Below are 21291 nucleotides of genomic sequence, written 5' to 3' on the forward strand. Positions count from 1 at the left end.
ATTGTATCTGTAGACTGTTGACTGTACAAATGCAAACCTTCGTTGATGGTTGCCTTAAGATAGTGTTCTATCACAAAACTGGTGCTATCTTCATCTCAAATGGGCAGAGTAAGCCAGAAAAACACAAGAAAAATGGCAAATTCGGGTATATCAATTCCCAATCTTGATAATCAGGGGTTAGAACAGATAATGAATAATGCAGAGGAGAGTTCCCAAATAGCTCTACAAACACTGCTGGCAAACATGATAAATGAGAAGTTTGACAACGTACAAAGGACTCTGTATGAGCGTGATAGGGAGAGAGAGGAGGCATCCCAGAAGTTTATACAGGAATATCATAAGCATGAGGAAGCTACTCAAAAACTGATACAGGATTTGTGTGAACAACTTGAGAATACTCAAAGAGAAAGGGAGGAATGTCGTGAGCAGGGTGAGAACACTCAAAGAGAACTGCAGGAATCCCACGAACTGGAGGAATCTAATCAAAGAGTAATACAGGAATTGAGAGACCAGGTAGAGAATACACAAAGATCACTAAAGGCATTCATGGAATCCATTAACAAAGAGCTGAAGGAAGTCAGGGAGACCACAAAGGGAATGCTGAATGGAACCCAACAGAAGGAATGGGAGTCCAAAGAAACCATAACCAATCAACTAAGTGATTTGAGGACAAACACTGAACACCAAATTCAGGAAGTAAAGAAATTCATACAAGACCTAAAACAGAGCTTCAACAAAGAACTTGAAGCCATCAAAGCTGACCAATTAGAAGGAAAAGAGATAAAAAACAAAATAGAGGGTCTTGACAGCAGGTTAGACCATGCAGAAGATCGAATCTCAGGGATTGAAGACAGCCTAGATATTATAAAGAACACACAACCATCCAAGACAAGTCCAAGAAATATGATACATCTATCCAACACCTGGAAGACACCATCAGAAGACCTAATCTAAGGATAATGGGTGTAGAGGAGCACCTAGAAACAGAAGTTAATGGTCTAGGAAATTTGTTTAACAGAATCCTAGCAGAGAACATCCCAAACATGCAAAATAATAGGCCTATTCTGATACAAGAAGCCTTTAGAACCCCAAATAGACCAGACCAGAATAGGACATCCCACCGCCTCATTGTAATCCAGACAGGATCAACTCAGAACAAGGAAAAGATCCTTAAAGCTGTCAAGGAGAGATGGGGTAATCATCTATAAAGGGAAGCCAATTAGAATCACCTCAGATTTCTCAGCAGAGACAATCAAAGCAAGAAGAGCCTGGAATGATATATGCCATGCCCTAAAAACAAACAACTATCAACCAAGAATACTGTACCCAGCTAAACTCTCCTTCATAACTGAAGGCCAAATAAAAACCTTCCATAGCAAAGAAAAATTGAAACAATACATGTCCACCAAACCAGACCTACAAAAGATTCTTAAAGATGTCCTACACATAGAAAACCAACAAGACCGCAGTAAAGGCCAAGAAACTGCACCCAAACTGAGAATCCAAGAACCATAGGAAGAACCCAGTTTTCGCAGCCCCCAAGAAGGTAGATAACATGGCAGGAATTCCCAAATACTTCTCAGTCCTATCTCTTAATGTTAACTGACTGAACTCTCCAATTAAGCGACCTAGACTGTCTAGTTGGATTAAAAAACAAGACCCTTCTATCTGCTGCCTGCAGGAGTCACATCTTGCCCGTAAAAACAAACACATTTTCAAAGTTAAAGGCTGGAACAAAATCTACCAAGCAAACGGACCCCATAAACAGGCGGGAGTTGCAATACTAATATCAGATAAAATAGGCTTCAAATTAAAATTCGTGAGAAGAGATAAAGAAGGTCGCTACATACTAATTAAAGGATCTCTCCTTCAGGAGGATATTACAATTCTAAATATCTATTCGCCAAACAATGGAGCACCCAAATTTATCAAATCCCATATAGATCCAAAGACATTAATTTTTGGGGATTTTAACACACCACTCTCCCCACTAGATAGATCAACTCGGCAAAAACTCAACAGAGAAACCGTAGATCGAAACAGCTGCATAGATCAACTAGACTTAACAGATATCTACCGAACATTTCACCCAGCAGCATCAGAATACACGTTTTCTCAGCAGCACATGGAACGTTTTCTAAAATAGACCACATTTTAGGCCACAAAGCAAACTTGTCTAAATTCAGAAACATTGAAGTTATACCTTGCATTCTCTCTGACCACAAAGGAATAAAATTAGAACTCAACACCAAAAGCCACCAAAGAAAGTCCGGTATCACATGGAGGCTGAACAACACACTGCTAATTCATGAGTGGGTCATGGAAGAGATTAGAAAGGAAATTCAAATGTTCATGCTATTCAACAAAAATGAACACACAAATTACCAGCTCCTCTGGGACACAGCAAAGGCAGTACTCAGAGGCAAGTTTATAGCTCTGAGCTCCTACATCAACAAATTGGAGAGATCTGAAAATAACAATTTAATGACACATCTAAACCTCCTTGAAAAAGAGCAGCAAGATAAACCCCAATCCAGTAGATGGAAAGAAATAATCAAAATTAAATCAGAATTAAATGAATTACAATCCAAAAAAACTATAGAAAGAATCAACAAAACAAAGAGTTGGTTCTTTGAAAAACTTAACAAAATTGACAGACTCTTAACAAATCTTATCAGAAAAAGAAGAGAACACACCCAAATTAATAAACTCAGAGATGAGAATGGAGACATCACCATGGAAACAACCAAGATTCAGAATATTATAAGGGAATACTTCTCAAAACTTTATGCTAATAAGTTTGAGAACTTGACAGAAATGGACCTCTTCCTAGCAAATATTGACATGCCAAAACTAAACCAAGATGAGTTAAACTATCTTAACAAGCCCATATCAAGCATTGAAATAGAAACAGCAATAAGAGACCTCCCAGCTAAGAAGAGGACCAGATGGTTTTACAGTGGGATTTTACAAGGCCTTCAAAGCAGAGCTCACACCAATTCTCCTCCAACTCTTCAATGAAATTGAAAGAGAAAGCTCACTACCGAACACATTCTATGAAGCCATCATAACCCTCATCCCAAAACCAGGCAGGGACTCATCAAAGAAAGAGAACTATAGACCCATTTCTTTGATGAACATTGATGCAAAACTTCTCAACAAAATTTTGGCCAACCGACTTCAACAATTCATCCAAAAAATCATACACCACGATCAAACAGGTTTCATTTCAGGGATGCAAAGCTGGTTCAATATACGCAAATCAATTAATATTATTCATCACATCAACAGGAGCAAGAATAAGAACCACATGGTTATCTCAATAGATGCAGAAAAAGCATGCGACAAGATCCAACACCCCTTTATGATGAAGGTTTTGGAAAAATTAGGAATCCACGGAACATTCCTCAATACAATAAAGGCTGTATATGACAAACCTACAGCCAGCATTATACTCAATGGTGAAAAACTAAAGCCATTTCCTCTTAACTCAGGAACAAGAAAAGGATGCCCACTCTCTCCACTTCTCTTCAATCTAGTATTAGAATGCCTAGCTACAGCAATAAGACAAGATGCAGACATAAAGGGGATCCAAATAGGGAAAGAAGAAATAAAACTCTCCCTCTTTGCAGATGACATGATCTTGTATTTAAAGAATCCCATAGACTCCACTCCCAAATTACTCAAGCTGATTCAAAATTTGTCAAAGTAGCAGGATATAATATTAATCCCCCAAAATCAATGGAACAATAAAAGACCCTGAATAGCCAAAACGCTCCTCAATGGAAAGAACACTGCTGGAGGAATATCAATACCAAATTTCAAACTCTATTATAAAGCCATAGTAATCAAAACAGCTTGGTATTGGCATAAGAACAGACCTCAGGACCAATGGAATAGAATTGAAAACCCAGAAATGAACCTAAAGACCTATAGCCATCTAATCTTCGATAAGGGAGCTAAAACAATAGAATGGAAGACAGACAGCCTCTTCAGTAAATTGTGCTGGCAAAATTGGTTAACTACATGTAGAAAACTAAAGCTAGATTCTTATAAATCACCCTGCACCAGAATCAACTCCAAATAGATCAAAGACTTTGAACTCAAAGCAGACACTCTGAAAACATTACAGGATGGAATAGGAGAAACCCTAGGTCTCCTTGGCTCAGGCCGAAATTTTCTGAATAGAGACCCGGAAACACAACAAATCAAAGAAAGGTTGGACAAATGGGATTGCATAAGGTTGCAGAGCTTCTGCAGGGCAAATGACATAGCTAGCAAGATCAATAGAAAGCCCACAGATTGGGAGAAGATCTTTACTAGCCATACAACGGACAAGGGTCTCATATCTAAAATATACTTGGAACTCAAAAAATTAAACCACCCAACAACAAATCCTCAAAGAAACAACTGCCCAATAATTAAGTGGGCAAAAGAGTTAAAGAGAAGCTTCTCTGAAGAAGAAAGAAGGATGGCCAATAGACACATGAAGAAATGTTCAATATCCTTAGCCATAAAAGAAATGCAAATCAAAACAACATTGAGATATCACCTCACTCCAGTTAGAACAGCAAAAATCAAGAACTCTAACAACAACAGATGCTGGAGGGGATGTGGACAGAAAGGAACCTTACTTCATTGTTGGTGGGAATGTAAACTTGTTCAACCACTTTGGAAAGCAGTATGGAGGTTCCTCAAAAGACTTCACATAGAACTCACCTATGACCCAGCAATCCCATTTTTGGGCATATACCCTAATGTTTACAAAAAAGACCACACTAAAGCTACCAGCACAACTATTTTTATTGCAGCATTATTTACCATAGCTAAGATATGGAACCAACCCAGGTGCCCCTCTGTAGATGAATGGATCAAGAAAATGTGGTATATATACAGAATGGAATTCTATGCCTCCATCAGAAATAATGACACTGCCCCATTTGTTAGGAAATGGAAAGGCTTGGAAAAAATTATATTAAGTGAAGTAAGCCAGGCCCAAAGAAACATAGATCCCATGGTTTCCCTTATTTGCAGTATCTAGTATAGGTATGAGTCAAGCGGAAAAAGTCAGATAATGTGATGTTAGGAAAACGAACCCTCAAATATGTATTTTAATGTTTATGTTTCTTTCATGCATGTGTTTCTAACGTATTTATAAGATTATTTCTTTGTTGCTTAGTATGTCCCTCCCCGACAGTGTAACTCCCGCTTTCACTATATTTGATGTCAGTATAACATGTGGAGGAGATGGGGACAAACAAGTCGTTTAAGGATTCAGGTGGACCTGTTGCAACAATGAGAAGTACAAAATGTCATGTCAAAACCAGCTTTACAAGGTCGGTGTGTGTGGGGGGGTATCATTGGTTGGGGCGGAGGGGGGAGGCTGGGAAGGGAGGTGAAGGGTAAACAAAGGAGGAGGCTGCAATGCTTGGTAAGAAATGTATGCATTATCCTACCTATGTAATTGTAACCCCTCTGTACAGTATGTTCTCAAATAAAATAAAATAAAATTAAAAAAAAAACATAATCTCTGTTTCCTCCATATACATTCTTAATTTTATGTATATATCAATTTATTTATATTTAAGCTCTGAAATACTGATGTAATGGCACTACCTTTCCTATTATTATCATTGAGATAATAATTGTTTTATTTTTTTGTGCTAGTACTGGGGTTTGAACTCAGGACCTTGCTTTTCTTACTTGGCTTTTTGTTAAAGGCTTGAGGTCTACCTCTTGTGTCACACCTTCACTTGTGGCTGTTTTCTACCTAATTGGCGATGAGGTTCTCATGAACTTTTCTGCCATGAGATCGTCTTTTCTTTTCTGAGATCCTGTGACCACAGCTTCCTGGGTACTTGGGGCTAAAGTTGGGAGACACCAGTTTTCGCCTAGCAGCTACATATTATAAACATTATTTTTCCTTTACTTGAAAAGCCCATGTTTGTCAAACAGTAGATGTGATTCTGGGTTTTGTACTATTTCATTTGTTTTCTCTGATTTTGGCAGTAGTACTAGGTTGAATAATTTCTGTCCCCTTATGTGGTAAGGCGGTTTTTTTTGTTTAAATCTTCAATTCAAAACTCTCTCAGATAAATTTACTCTCAGTAAAGATTAAAAACTTTTGTCAATTTTCTTCTACTTTTATAAATTTGATAGAAATTTCATTATACAGAAAAAATTAGTTTCACATCTTTTCATTTGGAATGTGGTCTTCTAGTTAGTAATATATTTTATAGCATTTGGGTATGTTTTATATATATATATATATATATATATATATATATATATATATATATATATATATACACACACACACACACACACTCACATATATATGTTTTTCATTTTGCTATATAGAAAGAGAATTTTACCTTATTTTAGAGCTACCTACATACTCTCAATATAAATAAACAATAGATTTTTTTTAACATTTACTAAGTATTACCCATTTTCTCAACTTGCTTATTAATGTGTTTTATGATTGGAAGGATCTTGGTTTATATTTGAAAGAATAAAGCACATGCCATGGGAACTAGAGAGGGGACAGTGGAGAAAATAAGTGACTTCAAAGTGAAGCTTGAATCTTTAAACTTCAGAATCTGGGCTTTCACCAATTCCTCCACAAACGTGGACAAAATCACAGTAGTAGGAAACTAATGAGTGAACCAAAATGGTAACTTATTACTATACCATGAAGGTCATTTATTTTTGTAGATAGGAAGGATTTTATGGCTCCATTAAAGGTGCATACATTCTTGGGTTTGCTATATTTGGGAAACAATATTAATAACAAAAAATTTTCTTGATAAGCAGGCAGATGAATTGTTTGAGAATTTGTCAGTTGGAGTCATATTGCAATTGATAATTTTCTCAGATATTACCTAAAGAACAAAAAATGATCATTTTACTACCTTCCTCTCAAGTATTGTAATGGTTATGTTATGCTTTAGCAATTTTCCTGTTCTGAGCTAGTACTGGATTTATATGCCTCAAATTGGTATTCTGGGCCAGTGGTTTCCTGCTAGATTATGATGTTTATCTTTTCTAGTCATTTTTCTTTTTGTTTGAGGGAGAGAACAAGTTCTGAGGTGTGAACTCAGTGCCTGTACACTATCCTTGAGGTTTTTGAACTTTTATTTGCTTGACTAGTGTACTAACATTTGAGCCACAGCTACAATTCCAGGTTTTTGGTAGTGAAATGGAAATAAGACTTTCACAGACTTTCTAACGTAGGTTGAGTTTGAACCGTGGTCCTCACATCTCAGTTTCCTGAAAAGCTAAATTTGTATGCTTGAACCACCAGTGCCTTGTTTCATGATGTCTTTCTTTAGAAGTATTCTTGTTATTGAGAAAGTATTAATTTTTTTTGAACTTTAGATTGTATTAGAACGTAAGAAAAACAGAATTGGTAACAAAGTTGAGGTCAGTCATTTTTTGGGAAAATTATGTTACTAAATACAGAAAGTGAAGGATAATAGATAAACTTACCAGTGGAGACAGGGATAACTTATAGAAGGGAAGGAATTTGTTTTTTGCACGTGTATACTACTTCACTTCACTTTCCTTTTGCTGGCCAATACTAATACTGTGTTTTTGAGAAATCATTAATGACAACCAGAGATTTCTCTAGGTAATAAAAAAGTCCTGGACATTTTTTCATGATAAGTTGATTAAAGACAAAGAATTTTTCCCTATCTATGTCGCAGTCAAATATGTTGCTTTGTTCCTAAACCAAATTGGAGTTTAAGCCTTTAAAAATTTAAAGCATATTAAAAATTTAAAGCATAACTGCTCACCAATTTAATAACCAAACATCATCTCATTACAGCTTTTCTTTATACATCATGTATTGTAAACATTTCCCAGAAATAGTCTTTAACTTGGTAGAACCTCTACAAGTGTACCATATTTAAGTTCTATACAAATCAAGAAAACAAGCATATAGACAAGGTTGGCCCATATAATTTTGCATTATAAGTAAGCTTATAGGAGATACATAGTATAAATGGGATCATTTTTCTTGGTCTTCTTTGAATATTTTCAGTTCTTTATATAATACTTCATGGCTTACATTTTTGCTGTTTTTGTGTCATATTGCAGACTATTTATGTGCTGCTGCTATCTGTTGATAGCATTACTTGGACATTATGAATAGGAAGGAAGTTTTAGAGGGTGCCTTCTTAGAATGAAAATGTAAATGTAAGCCATTTCTAGAGATGGTGTTTTGCATCCTTTTCTTAAATATCTTTAAAGCTTCTCCAATGCATTTGGTGTACAAATTTCACCAGGGAATAGCTGGCCAATTTTATCCAAGTGCAGAAGATGAGAGCCTCAAAAAATGATTACTGAGTTACTAAAAATGTCCAAAATATATGGCTAATTTTTCTTACTTTATAAGAATCAAAAATAAGAAAATCAAGAACTGATATGATCAAGAAGGGGATGAAGAAGAGGTGAAACTGATATGATCAAGAAGGGGATGAAGAAGAGGTGAAAGTGGGAAAAATCAGAGAAGGGAAAAATTGTGGAGGACTTCTTTTCTCAATTGAGAAGTAAAGACCTGGAAAAAAAAAATCACTGAATTTTGGAATCAAGCATTTACAAATGGCCTGAATTCAAGGAACAGTTTCAGCAGAGCAAGTAAAACAGCAGACTGATGTCAGTCCATAAGAGTTTGAGGAGGGGAGGGACACTCTGTGAGGGACAGGTCCAGCTTATCTATTGTATAGTATTTTTAGTTAGATAACCTATGCCTAAATCCACATTTTAATATTTATTAACTTTGGTTCTGAAAAATAGATCTGCAACACTTTCCTTATATATACAGAAGAACTAATAACATTTACCATTTCAGGAGGATGTAAATGTTATAAAGCATATAGACAGCACAAACTGGGCCCTGGTAGCTCATGTCTGTAATCTTAGGAACACATGCATTCTGAGGCTCACAGCTCAAAGCCAGCCTTTCTGAACAGTTTGTTGAGAATCTATCTCCAATTAACTAGAAATAACTAGGAAAAAAGAAATAAGCAAAATAAGTAGATAAACAAAACTTGCTTGGAGGGGTAGCTCATGTGTTTGAGTGCTATTTTTAGGAAAAAAACAAAAGCCAAGTGAGAACTTGAAACTTCCCTTAAAGCTTTGGTAGTGACAACAAGAGTAAGGGAGAGAGAAACAGAGGAGATAGAAGATAAGAGAGAAAGGTAAAAGAAAGGAGAGGAAAAAAGAATGAAAGAAGTTAAGAAACTCATAAAGCAGTGTTTTGACAAAAGAAGTTGGAGGTGGTTAATATACATGTATACACACACACACATACATACATGGAGATATATATATATATATATATATATATCTCCATGTATGTATGTATCCATGTACATGGATATATATATACATATATATATATATATATATATATATCCATGTATGTATGTGTAATGTCTTGAAGAGAAAGAAGTGGGTGAAGAAAAGAAAATATTCGATATAAGGTAATATTGTAAGTAGAAAGGGCCATATGTTTGCAAGAAGAGAAAGAGTGGTTAATGATGAAAGAAAGAGGGTGTTTACCAGTTTGCTTTTTCAAGAAGAGTATTCCATCACTTTCTAGATTGTTGTTCAGAGTAAATATTCAGAGGTACTTATTTGCTGAAGGAATTGGGATGGAATGAGTCTTTAGAAATTGGAATTTCCATTAAGCAGGAAGCCAATTATAAACAGCCAGGTTCCATGGGACAGACTGATAACAGTTCAGTACAGGGTAGATGTGTGTCCACATGCTCATTGAAACAGCTCTTTGGTCAGAGAAAAGTTACAGATATCGCTGCAAGGAGGCTTTGTGAATTGAGGCCAATAACGTTGATTCAGGAACGAGGGTCTAGAGAAGAGGGGTCCAGGAGAGCAGAGCTTAATGAGTGACATTGTAGCCCAGGTTAGAACTGATACAAATAATGTCCCAAAAGAAATATGTTCAAAGAGACTAAGGAATAGATATAGCAGAAGTAATGGTTATTTAGGTTATTTATTGCATCTTCATAGAGTTCACACATGAACTTGCATCACTTGAGATACATCTGCTTCTTGACTGTTTGGCAAACCTTTACTAAAAAAATAAATTTTGTATATTATCTCCTAATAAAAAACTGAAGTGGCCAGGTGCTGGTGGCTCACACCTATAATCCTAGCTACTCAGGAGGCTAAAATCTGAGGATCATGGTTCAAAGCCAGCCCAAGCAGGAAAGTCCCTGAGACTCTTATCTCTGGAAGACCGGAAGTGGCACTGTGGCTCAAGTGGTAGAGTGTTGAGGAGACAATGCCCAAGCCCAGACTTCAAGCCCCATGACCAACAAAAAAAAATAAAATCTGAAGTGTAGCCGGGCACTAGTGGTGTACTCATGAAAAGTCCTCAAAACCTGGAAGTAGAGATGTGGCTCAAAGTGGTAGACCACTATCCTCGAACTAAAGAGCTCATTGACAGCGGCATGGCTGAGTCCAAGCTTCATGACATCAATGACAAAGACCAACAACAATCCAAAGACAAAACTAAAACCACAAACAAAAAAACCCACTAAGTGTACACAGAAGTCATTTTCAAAGCCACACAAATACATGAAGTTTCATGTGCTTTCATTTAAAGTGTTGTGCTTTGTGAGTAATGTTTAGATCTATGAGGTTTTTTTTAAACTTGGCATATTTAAAAAATATTATTATAATTAAGATTTACAGCATGGTTACTGTTTCATGAGGCAATTAATGAGTCCATTTCTTTTGGACAATGTCACCCCTTCCTTTGCTCCCTCCCAATTTTCCCAAGCCACTTTTTAAAACTATATATTCCAACTCTTAGGACATCATTTATTGTAAAATTATTCACTGTGTCAAAGTCATCTGACAGAATTCTTCAGTGAAAAGAATATTGGGTCTAGAAGTTTTTAGGAGGACTTAAAAACTTTTTAAAAAATTAATTATATATTGAAGATTTTTATGCATACAAATTTTTTGGGGGGGTCCAGTCATGGGGCCTGAACTCTGGGCCTATGCACTGTCCCTCAACTCTTCAACTCAAGGCTAGTGCTCTACCACTTGAGCCACAGTGCCACTTTTGGTTTTTTTCTTTTTTGCGTAGGTGGTGCTGAGGAATCGAACCCATGTCTCTGGATAGGAATTCCATTCATGTACTGAAAAGGAATTGAGAGAATGAACATTCTTGTTTTGTTCTCAATTTTAGAGAAAATGGTTTTAGTTTTGTACCATTTAGTATAATGTTCATGGTAGTTTTGTCATAGATAGCTTGCTCTGTGTTCAGGTTTATTACTCCTATTCATAGCTTTTGCAGTGCTTTGATCATATAAAGTGGACATCCTTTTTTTCTTATTTTTAGAAAAAATGGTTTTATATTTTCACTATTTAGTATAATGTTGGCTGTAGGTTGTCACAGACAGACGTTTTTATGTTCAGGTATGTATTTTCTTTTTCTAGCTTCAACAGAGCTTTTATCATAAAGAGATGTATTGGATTTTGTTAAAGACTTTTTTGGCAAATATTGCGATAATCATGTGATTCTTGTCTTTAGTTCAGTGTGTATGCCTTGTGAAATTTATGCATTTCTTATAAGTTTTTCCAATTTATTTGAGTATAGGGTTTTGAAAACTCTAATACTTATATAGTCTTTAGTATTTCTTTGATAGTTGTTGTCATTTCTTTTTTAATATCTCATTTTGTTTATTTGGGTCTCTAATTTTTTATAGTCATACTAGATTAAAGTTGCTAATCTTATTTTTTTCAAAGAGCCAGAATTTTTTAGCTTACTGAATGTCCTAGGATATATCTTTTGGAAAAAGTCCAATATGTATTTTGGGAGTTACTAAAAGAAATGTTTCATGTATTAAAAGTTATACAAACATTTAATTCTGAGATTTCCTTGCTTAAGTTTTATTTGGTTAACGCATCTTTTATAAAGAGTGCAGCATGAAATTCTCTTTATTATGTGTTATCTATCAGCACTTGTAAGTCCATGAGTGAGTGTTTAATGAATTTGGGTGTGCCACTGTTACATGCATATATGTAGACCACTAAAATTACTTCTTTCATGGATCAATCCTTTTACTAATAAGAGGCAACTTACTGATATTAAGTGGTAGAGTGCTTGCCTCGAATGCATAAGGCCCTGAGTTTGATTCTTTAGCACCACATAAGCAGAAAAAAGCCAGAAGTGGTGCTGCGGTTCAAGTGGTAGAGCACTAGCCTTGAGCTAAAGAGCTGAGGGACGGTGCCCAGGCCCAGTGTTCAGCTCCCAGGACTGACAAAATAAAAAGTATGATTACTCTTGCCTTTTCACAGGATGAGTTTGCTTTGAAGGTCTTTGTCTGCCCTTTCACTCTGAATTTGTGGTTATCTTGGATGGTGAGATGTTAATTATAATCACCAAACAGTGGAAAGAAAGTAATGTTTGTGCACACAGATAAATTCGGGCCGTGTTATACTAATGTTCAAGGCAATAGAAGTTATGAAAAGCAAAAAAAATAGCACCATATAAAAGAAACAGGTAAACGCTCTAATAGGGCAAACAGCATAAAGAACAAAAAATATATCACCTATAAGCAGCATAAAACAACAAAAAAATATTGTGCTCATATTCTAGTTACTAGTATGTATTTGAGTATTCTTTATCTCTGGAAAGATTATTTTTTTGATTTGGTCTTCTGGGTGTTTTAAAATTTTCTTGAAGTTCATGAGCTTCTATTTCTCATTTTTTGAGAAGAAACTTAAATATATTTACTATGCCTTTATTTATCTGTTCTTCTCCTTCCTTAAAATTGATTAGGAGTTTTGGTCTTTGAATTCAGTCCTAAAGTTCTTGCAATCATTTTTTCACAATTCTTGGATTGGTGTGTGTGTGAGTGTGTGTGTGTAGGTGTGTATGTTTACTATCTCTCTCTCTTTTATATCTACTCAATAGTCAAGCTCAGGAAGTTTGGTCTTTAATATCATCTGTTCTGCTGGAGAAATATTCTACATGTTTTCCTCTGTCTGTCTTCAGTTTGATTGCTTTTCAGGATTATGTTTAATGTCCCATAATGACTTCTTAACTTAGTTTAGCTGTGGCTTTTAAAAATTTATTTTAGTTGCATGGTCCCATTCCCTTTGAACTCACTTCTTTGTACTCACTTGGATTTCCTTTAGCAGTTTATCTGCTTTCTCACTGGAATTCTTTATTTCTCTCTTTGTATTTCCAGCTTTCTCATATTTCTTGTATTTCTTTGTTAGGTCTTTTTAAAATGTTTTCTTTTTTTAATTGTTAAAAGACTGTACAGAGGGGTTACAGTCCCATGAGTAAGGTCATGAGTACATTTCCTATCATTGTTACCTCCTCCTTTGTTTTTCCCCTACCATCCCTTCCCTCCTACCTCCCCAACTCCTCCCCCACTGCTTCTCCATCCAACCCTTGCCCCGCCGAAGTTGTAAAGTTTGTTTTCAACATAGTGCCTTGTACATCTCATTGTTACAATGCATCGACCTGTGTCCTTATTTCAGCATTTAATTATTTCCCTTCCCCTCCCCAAATTAGAAAAATGTATATACAAGATGCTGAGAACCGGAAACAAATACAGTGAAAACAGGGGTTATACCATGGGGGAAGAACATACCAAAGAAACAAAAGAAAATCACATAGTACATTATAAATATGTTAAAAACAATAGCAAGAAAGAAAAAAACCCACTTGTGCCCCTATCTTGGGATTCATTTAACTTAACATCATCTTATACGGTCATATTAAGGGCTTTTAGAGGCTGAAGTCTCAGTATTGTCAGTGAACTAGGTGTTCAGTGGTTTGTGCAGTATTTCCCACCACTGCATATGGAGAATATCTTAACTTTCATATATTGGCAAATAAAAATTGAGTTAAATATTTTGGTAGAGTAAGACCTTTGATAGCTTTATCTGTACACCCAGTCTTATTGTAGGTAGTGGAGCTGGGTTTTTGTATGATAATGTAAGTTTTAGATCTAAGCTATTTCAGGTAAAAGGTGTGATGAAAGAAATATTGAATGAGTATAATAGTGTCATATAGATCCAAATATGTTCCATGTAGGTATAATGTTCACTTGAGAGAGAAGTGGTGATATCAGGCATTAGATATATGTGTGAAAGAGGAGGGTTCTAGGATAAGGTACATGTGAATTGGGATTGGTTTCCAAGAAAAGAAGTCTAGATCCAAAAATAGAAAAATAATTACAAAAGAAAGGAATAAAAAGAAACAGGAATATAGCAAATACCTTGCAAACAACCCAAAATTTAAAAAGAACAAAATTTTAAAAAGAAAAACTCGAACCATGTCAAACCAAATCCCTGATAGACACAATATACTAAAGACAAAAAGTCCCATTGCATGCTAGTGGGTCATATCTATGATCCTAGCTACTTAGTAGGCTGAGATCTGAGAATCACAGTTCAAAGCCAGTCCTGGCAAGAACATTCATGAGACTCTATCTCCAATTAATTACAGAAAAAAATGGACGTGGCACTGTGGCTCAAGTGGTAGAGCACTATCTTTGAGCAAAAGGATCCCAGGCCAAGAGTTCAAGCCCTATGACCAGTGCAAAGAAAAAAAATCCCCAAAGTTTTCATATTCAGTCTTTGTTCAGGTTAGCGTATAATTTGTTGCCCACTAAATTCTCTTTTTAAGATGATCACTTCCAGTCCCAAAATCCTCAGTTACCTAGCTTGAATTAGTGTAATCCCCTCAGTAAAGGAGGAAGTGCTGTGTTGCTTATGAAACTTCACTCTTTCAGGATTTTATGTATGACTTTGCAGTGCTCTAGAATGAAGTGAATTACAGCAAATCTCTAAAGTTGCCATTTGTGTGCTGCAAAAACTACTGGTGCTGTTTTGTTTCCAGTCAGCCCTAGGCTATAAGAGGCTCACCCTAGGACTGGGAAGGTGGCTCAGTGGTAGAGCGCTTGCCTTGCATGCATGAGGCCCTGGGTTCGATTCCTCAGCACCACATAAGCAGAAAAAAAAGCCGGAAGTGGCTCTGTGGCTCAAGTGGTAGAGCGCTAGCCTTGACCTGAAGAGCTGAGGGACAGTGCCCAGGCCCAGAGTTCAGGCCCATGACCGGAACTCCCTCCCTAAAAAAGGAGGCTCACCCAATAATCTGCCACCTCTGCCTTGCAGGCCTATGCATATAGGCATCTACCAAAATTTTATACTCTCTTCTGGATTTGACCAGTTGCACTGCATGTGTGATATGTTATGTGGGGAACTGGGTTATAACTTTATATGGCAGTGATAACTTCTGGGACCCACTAAGTCAGTGCAGTTTTGTGTTCTGTGAATTTTTAGCAGCCCTGTCTCTGGCTCTGTAGATCTTAGTGAGTGCTGCGGGTTGGGTAGGGGAGTGTGACTCACTTGCCTTGAATATTAGCATGGCTTTTTTCTTGGATATATCTGTAGCATGGAGATTCTCCTTGGGTACAGTATACAGTTCTTTTATTTACTGCTCTTCTGTTGTTCTCAGTGAATGGCTGTTACTGTCTGTGCCATGGATTTTCTCATACCTCCAAATGCTGTTTTGCTGTTTTTGTTTGCTTTTTCAAATGTGGAAGATGTGTGGGACACACCAGGAGATTTAAAAGAAAAAAAACACCCCCCAAAAAAACAAAACAAAACAAAAAACACACCTGGATTTATGCAGGTGCAGCAGAACTCTAACCATGTCAGTATCTGTTTGTATAAAGAGTTTTACTTGGATGGTTTTATTCTCCACTTTTTGGAAGCATAAAATTCAATATTTGATGTCTACTAGACTCTGTTTATCCTTTGTATGGAATCTTGGGTTAAACTGAACTTCCCTGCTAAATTTCTGTACCTCCTCTTGTTTTAAGGAAATTCCTATTTTCTTCCTTAATTGATTATTTCAAAAATTTTTATATTTCGTATTTCACCCTCAATATTAGTGTTACATAGACTATGACTTTTGGAAGCTTTTCCTTCAGTTGAAACCTACATGACTATGAGGGTGAAAGAAAATTTAAAAGAAAGATAAAATACTGGATTGTTATTGTGGAGGTTAGACAAGATATTGACTGAGAAAAGAGACATGTTTTATCATATAATGAAAGATTATAATATAAGAATAAAATAAATTGAAGAACATCAAGAGGATACACAAGTTTGGAGGAGGTGTGTATTCAGTTTACTGGCTATAAACAATGTGTTATAAGTGAAACCATCATCACAGCCTTAGGTACCCATCTCATAGTGTATTTTGGGAGATGCAGAAACTGATGCTGTATAGGGGAATGGATTTGTTTTCTCCACCTATTAAAGAATTAAAAGGCAAGACATAATTTAAGGTAAACAGAGTAAATTTATTTGACAGTACAAGGAAAGGCATGAAATGAAAGTAAGGAGATTATCTGTCTGTAGGGGAGATTGTAGTAAAGTCCTATCAGAGGACTTTTTTTTCTCTACTTTTTCCTTTTATTATCTTTAAGTAATTGTACAAACGACTTGCCATTTAACATAGCAGTTTATGGATATAATATATCTTCCTCAGTTATCCCTTTCAACATTCTCATCCATTACTCCCCTATCCACCCTATCCTTCACTTTTCTTAATTGTGTAGAATATACATTGGATTCTTTTTAAAAAAAATTTTGTTGTGTCCTAAATAGTTGTACAAAGAAGTTGTCAATCAGCAAAGCATTTTGTGAATATAGTATGTCTTGATCAGTGCCACCTCTTTCAACCATCACTTCCTCACTTTTAATTTTTTAGGATATATATTGATTTTTTTTTGCAGAGTGGTTTTTATAATATTGAGCTCCTCCCTTTTCTCCACTCTCTGTATTTGGGTAGATTGGTTAATGGCTTATACATTTGCTTTGTGTGTCTGCACTAGTTTAGTGGGAACACAGCATTTGAGCAGTTACTCACAGCTTTTATGGGAATAAGTATTTTATCAGGAGCTGGTAGAACTAGGGGAATAAAACTCCATGCTGGGACACATGGTATCTGTAACTATGTTATGGCCCTTACTTTCTATACTTACCTTCCTTTCTCAGTCCTTCTTTGATGGGAACCCGTAAGTGTCATTAGGAAACAGGGACAATGACTTTCTGCTGAGAGATGTCAGAGGGGTTAAGGTAGTCTAGGATCTTCCAAGAAGTGTCTTTTAGGTAGACAGCCTGTGGTTTGTGTGCTCTTCAAATGGACCACAGTAAAACTGCTAGACCAGTTTATATTTAACTATTTTTAATGGCCACTTGTAGGTTGACGGACTCCAATCTAGATGAAACAAACCCATGAAGTAGGTAAAGAATATAGGGACAAAATCCTAGCAGAATTTTTATACTAAGTAGGGATCCTAGGGAAGACAGCAATGGAGAGAATCGAAATCAGGTGTGTTCTCAAATATGCCATCATTAATAGTTTACTCTCTAATTTGAGATGCCTCTTGAATTAATGTGGATATTAGATTAGACCTGTAACAATCTCTTACTCTTTAACAAAAGTGTTCCTTTAGCATGGAATAAACCTTTTCCCCATTGAATATATTAAAGGTATTCTATTTTGTGAAATCACAGTTATTAGGGAGTCAATCTGTCCTTATAGGTTTACAAACATTTGGGCTATGATTCTGGAACTAGGCCCGATGTATTTCAAATTAGATATCCTTCTTCTAAAATGGTGCACATGTTCCTACATGGGAAGAGATATCTAGGTTTGTACTGAAACCTAGCTTTAGAAATAGAAGGTGAGGGGTTGGGAAGGTGGCTCTGTGGTAGAGTGCTTGCCTTGCATGCATGAGGCCCTGGGTTAGATTCCTAAGCACCATATAAGCAGAAGAAACCAGAAGTGGCACTGTGGCTCAAGTGGTAGAGAACTAGCCTTGAACTGAAATGCTGAGGGACAGTCCCCAGGCCTAGAGTTCAGGCCCCACAACCGACAAAATAAAAAAAAGGAAATAGGAAGTGACATAAATGTAAAAGTGTGTATTTCCAGTCAGTTGGGGGATTGACAGGCTTTAGCATCAGGTAATAATGCTTAGTGACTTTTTTTTTTTTTGGTCATGGAGCTTGAAACTCTTGAGATCTTCAGCTCAAGGCAAGCATTCTACCATGTGAGCCACAGTGCCACTTCCAGTTTTCTGGTGGTTTACTGGAGAAAGAGTCTCAAGGATATTCCTTTCCAGGCTGGCTTTGAACTGCAATCTTCAGATCTCAGCCTCCTAGGTAGCTAGGATTACAGGTGTGAGCCACAAGCTCTCAGCTAGCATGCATTTTATTAAAGAGCAAGGACAAGCCAGTGCCTGGAACTTTTTTTTCACCTCTTGAGTTTAGTAGTTTCAAAGAGGCAAGTAAGCTTGACTCAATTTGGAAATTAACAGCATCCATTCTCATTTGAGCATTTTTTTCCCATAATGTCTTTGTACGGTCCCTTCTAAAATAAGATAAACTTTGTCTTAGTAGATCTGTCCTTTTTGCTGGTGTAATGTTCCAGTTATTGTTTTTTATATTGCTGAGATAAAATATCCCAGCTGATGTGATCCCATGTTGGATGTGAGAGACTGACAGGTCAAATGAGAGAGAGTTTGCCAAAAATTTATTTTCATCAAATTTAAGCAAAGGAGGTATCAATAGAAATAGCATCCAAGCAGATCTTACCTAATACACTTTAAGTTAAAAAAAGTTAAGTTTTGACAAGTACTTGTGATATTGTGGGAAACCCAAAAAGAGAAATAGGATACCAGGGCTTTTCTAGAAGCAAGTTTTATTGGTGTTCCAGAGGCCCAAGCTGACTTGTGTCCAAATGCTGAGGCTTGGAACAAAGGATACTTGGCTTAATTAAATGCTTTTGTAAGCCAGTTACTGAAGAAAGACAGCATTATCTATTGTGATTATCAAAGAACAGAATGGCTAGCAATGGAAAATTTCTAACTCACAAATGCAGCAAATAAGTCCTGAAGGAATGAGTTGGTGGTGTTAAGTGGTGGGTACCTCTAGCAGGACAAAAGACAATTTATAATAGTGGCTAGTCTTGACAAGGTAAAACTTGTTCCCTGTCCCTTAGACTTTCTCTACCCTATTACATTTCTTTCTTCGTGCCTCAACCTAACCAGTATCAAAGATCATCATCCTGATTTAGAGGCTTGTATTTTCGTAGCTTCATTACATGGGTTATTGTCTTTTTATAATGACCTTCATAATGGTTTTTGATAGATCACACTATCAAGAGAACTGAGCAGGGTAATAATATACCTGCTCCCAAGACAAGGATCATTGCCTGTATCAGGTTATTTAATCTACCCAAGGCAGAGAACTACCATCTATGCAGATAATTTGGATTTCATACTTTCTGAATTGGGATGTATTCATGGGCAGTCTTCATCATCCTGTCTGTGATTTTTTTATAACATTTACCTTATTACTAATTTGTAAATAATAGTTACTTCAGTTGAATTTCTTACCTACACCTCCTCAGAGGCAAGTAAATAGTATAATGCTAAGGGGTTTTGGTATACCACCTTGCCTGCTTTGTTTTACTATTTTTTGCCTATGTGTTATGGGCTTGTAGTTATAATCACAGTTTCCATGTGGAGCCAAATAATGTGATTCAGCATACAAATCAGGGCATAATAGTCCCACAACTGTTCTGCCCAAGAGGCAGAACCATAATACTGAACGACTTGCTCATTATATTTTGTTTTTAATTTTATGGGAACCCCACTTTTTTTCTTTTACTCTTTGTTTATATATGAGAACTTCCAACTTCTTACACTGTCTGAGGGAATCAAGTAGAAGGACAGCCTGATTGTGAATAGTATGCAAGAAATCAGCTGCTGAGTCACAGTATGTAAGAGTGCATCCCTTGGGTGTTCACCTGGGTGCTACCTGGAGGTTGGGGAAATTGACTAGAGGGTGAGATTGGGGTTTTCTGTGTGATTTGGAATTCTCCATAATTGAGTCTTTTGGGCAGTGTTATAAAACTTTTGTCTTACCCAAGTTAAACCTCCCACTGAATTAGTGAACTGGCCTTTTGCGGAAGAGGTACAATAATTTCTGATAATAGAAGTTTTTAAATCAGACACTTTTTCCTGGTTGGGGCAAGTGATTATTAAAGGAGTGCTATGATCCAGCTCTTTCTCTGTCCATGGCCAATAGACTCCCAGGTTGGTATCCTCACAAAAATAGCAGATAGTGACCTTCAGTCTGGTTATAGACTTAGCTAGTTAGAAGAACAGGTCTTTAACCTTTATACAGATAAGAAACTCACACCACAATTTTTCATATAATGACAGAAAGATTTTGTATTAGGAATTCACATGGGTGATTGTGAGAAGTTTGAAATATAGTAAGGTCATTGTACCTTTACGTGTGTGTGTGTGTGTGTGTGTGTGTGTGTGTGTGTGTGTGTATGTGTGTGCGCTGGTCCTGAGGCTGGAACTCAGGGACTGGGCACTGCCCCTGAGCTCTCAAGGCTAGCACTCTACCTGTTGAGCCACAGTTCTATTGCCAGCATTTTTTTGGCGGTTAATTGGAGATGAGTCTCAAGGACTCTCAAAGCCCACATTGACTTTGACTTCAGATCTGAGGATCTCAGCCTTCTGAGTAGCTGTGATTACACACCTGAGCTGCAGGCTCCTCATATTAGGACTGTACCCCCCTCCCTTAAAAAAATCAGTTTGAATGCTAATTGAGTTTCCTGTCCCCTGCTTGGGTGAAATTTTCACGTGCTTAGTGTGCAGTCAGAAGTTCCTTTTTTTTCTGGTCAAGGGCAGTAGTTTTGTTTTCCCTGCTAATTTGTCCATTTCCTATAATTTTAGTATGGGCAGAAGATACCTTCATAGTATGCACAGCCAAGGTAAGAACTAGTATGCTCTTTATACATATATTTTCATCTAGCTTATAGGTAATTTTTCAGGTTAGGCATGTGAGAAGTCCCAAACAGCAATGTTTTTAGATATTATACCCAGGCTTGTTTGGGTCACTAAAAAAACCTATGGACATTTAATCATTGTTCTTGAGGTTGGTAGTTAGGGTTGAAACAGGTATTTTGACTATTGTGGGAGCATAGTGAATAGTTAGTACGGTTGTAGGTGAAGCCCTCTATGGACTGTGCTTGCACAAAAGTAGCAAAAAGAGAGAGTTGCTCCCTGTCATGTAGTCCTTCTTTTGCTACTACAGGAAGAGCCATCCCTCTGTGGTACTGACTGAAAATGCATCAGAGGATTAAATCTTCCATGGGAAATAACTTGAGTAACCATGGTTAAAATTTGAAAGCAGCAA

This window comes from Dipodomys spectabilis, unplaced genomic scaffold, assembly GCF_019054845.1.
Source record: "Dipodomys spectabilis isolate Male_0828 unplaced genomic scaffold, ASM1905484v1 ptg000086l, whole genome shotgun sequence".
NCBI lineage: Eukaryota > Metazoa > Chordata > Mammalia > Rodentia > Heteromyidae > Dipodomys > Dipodomys spectabilis.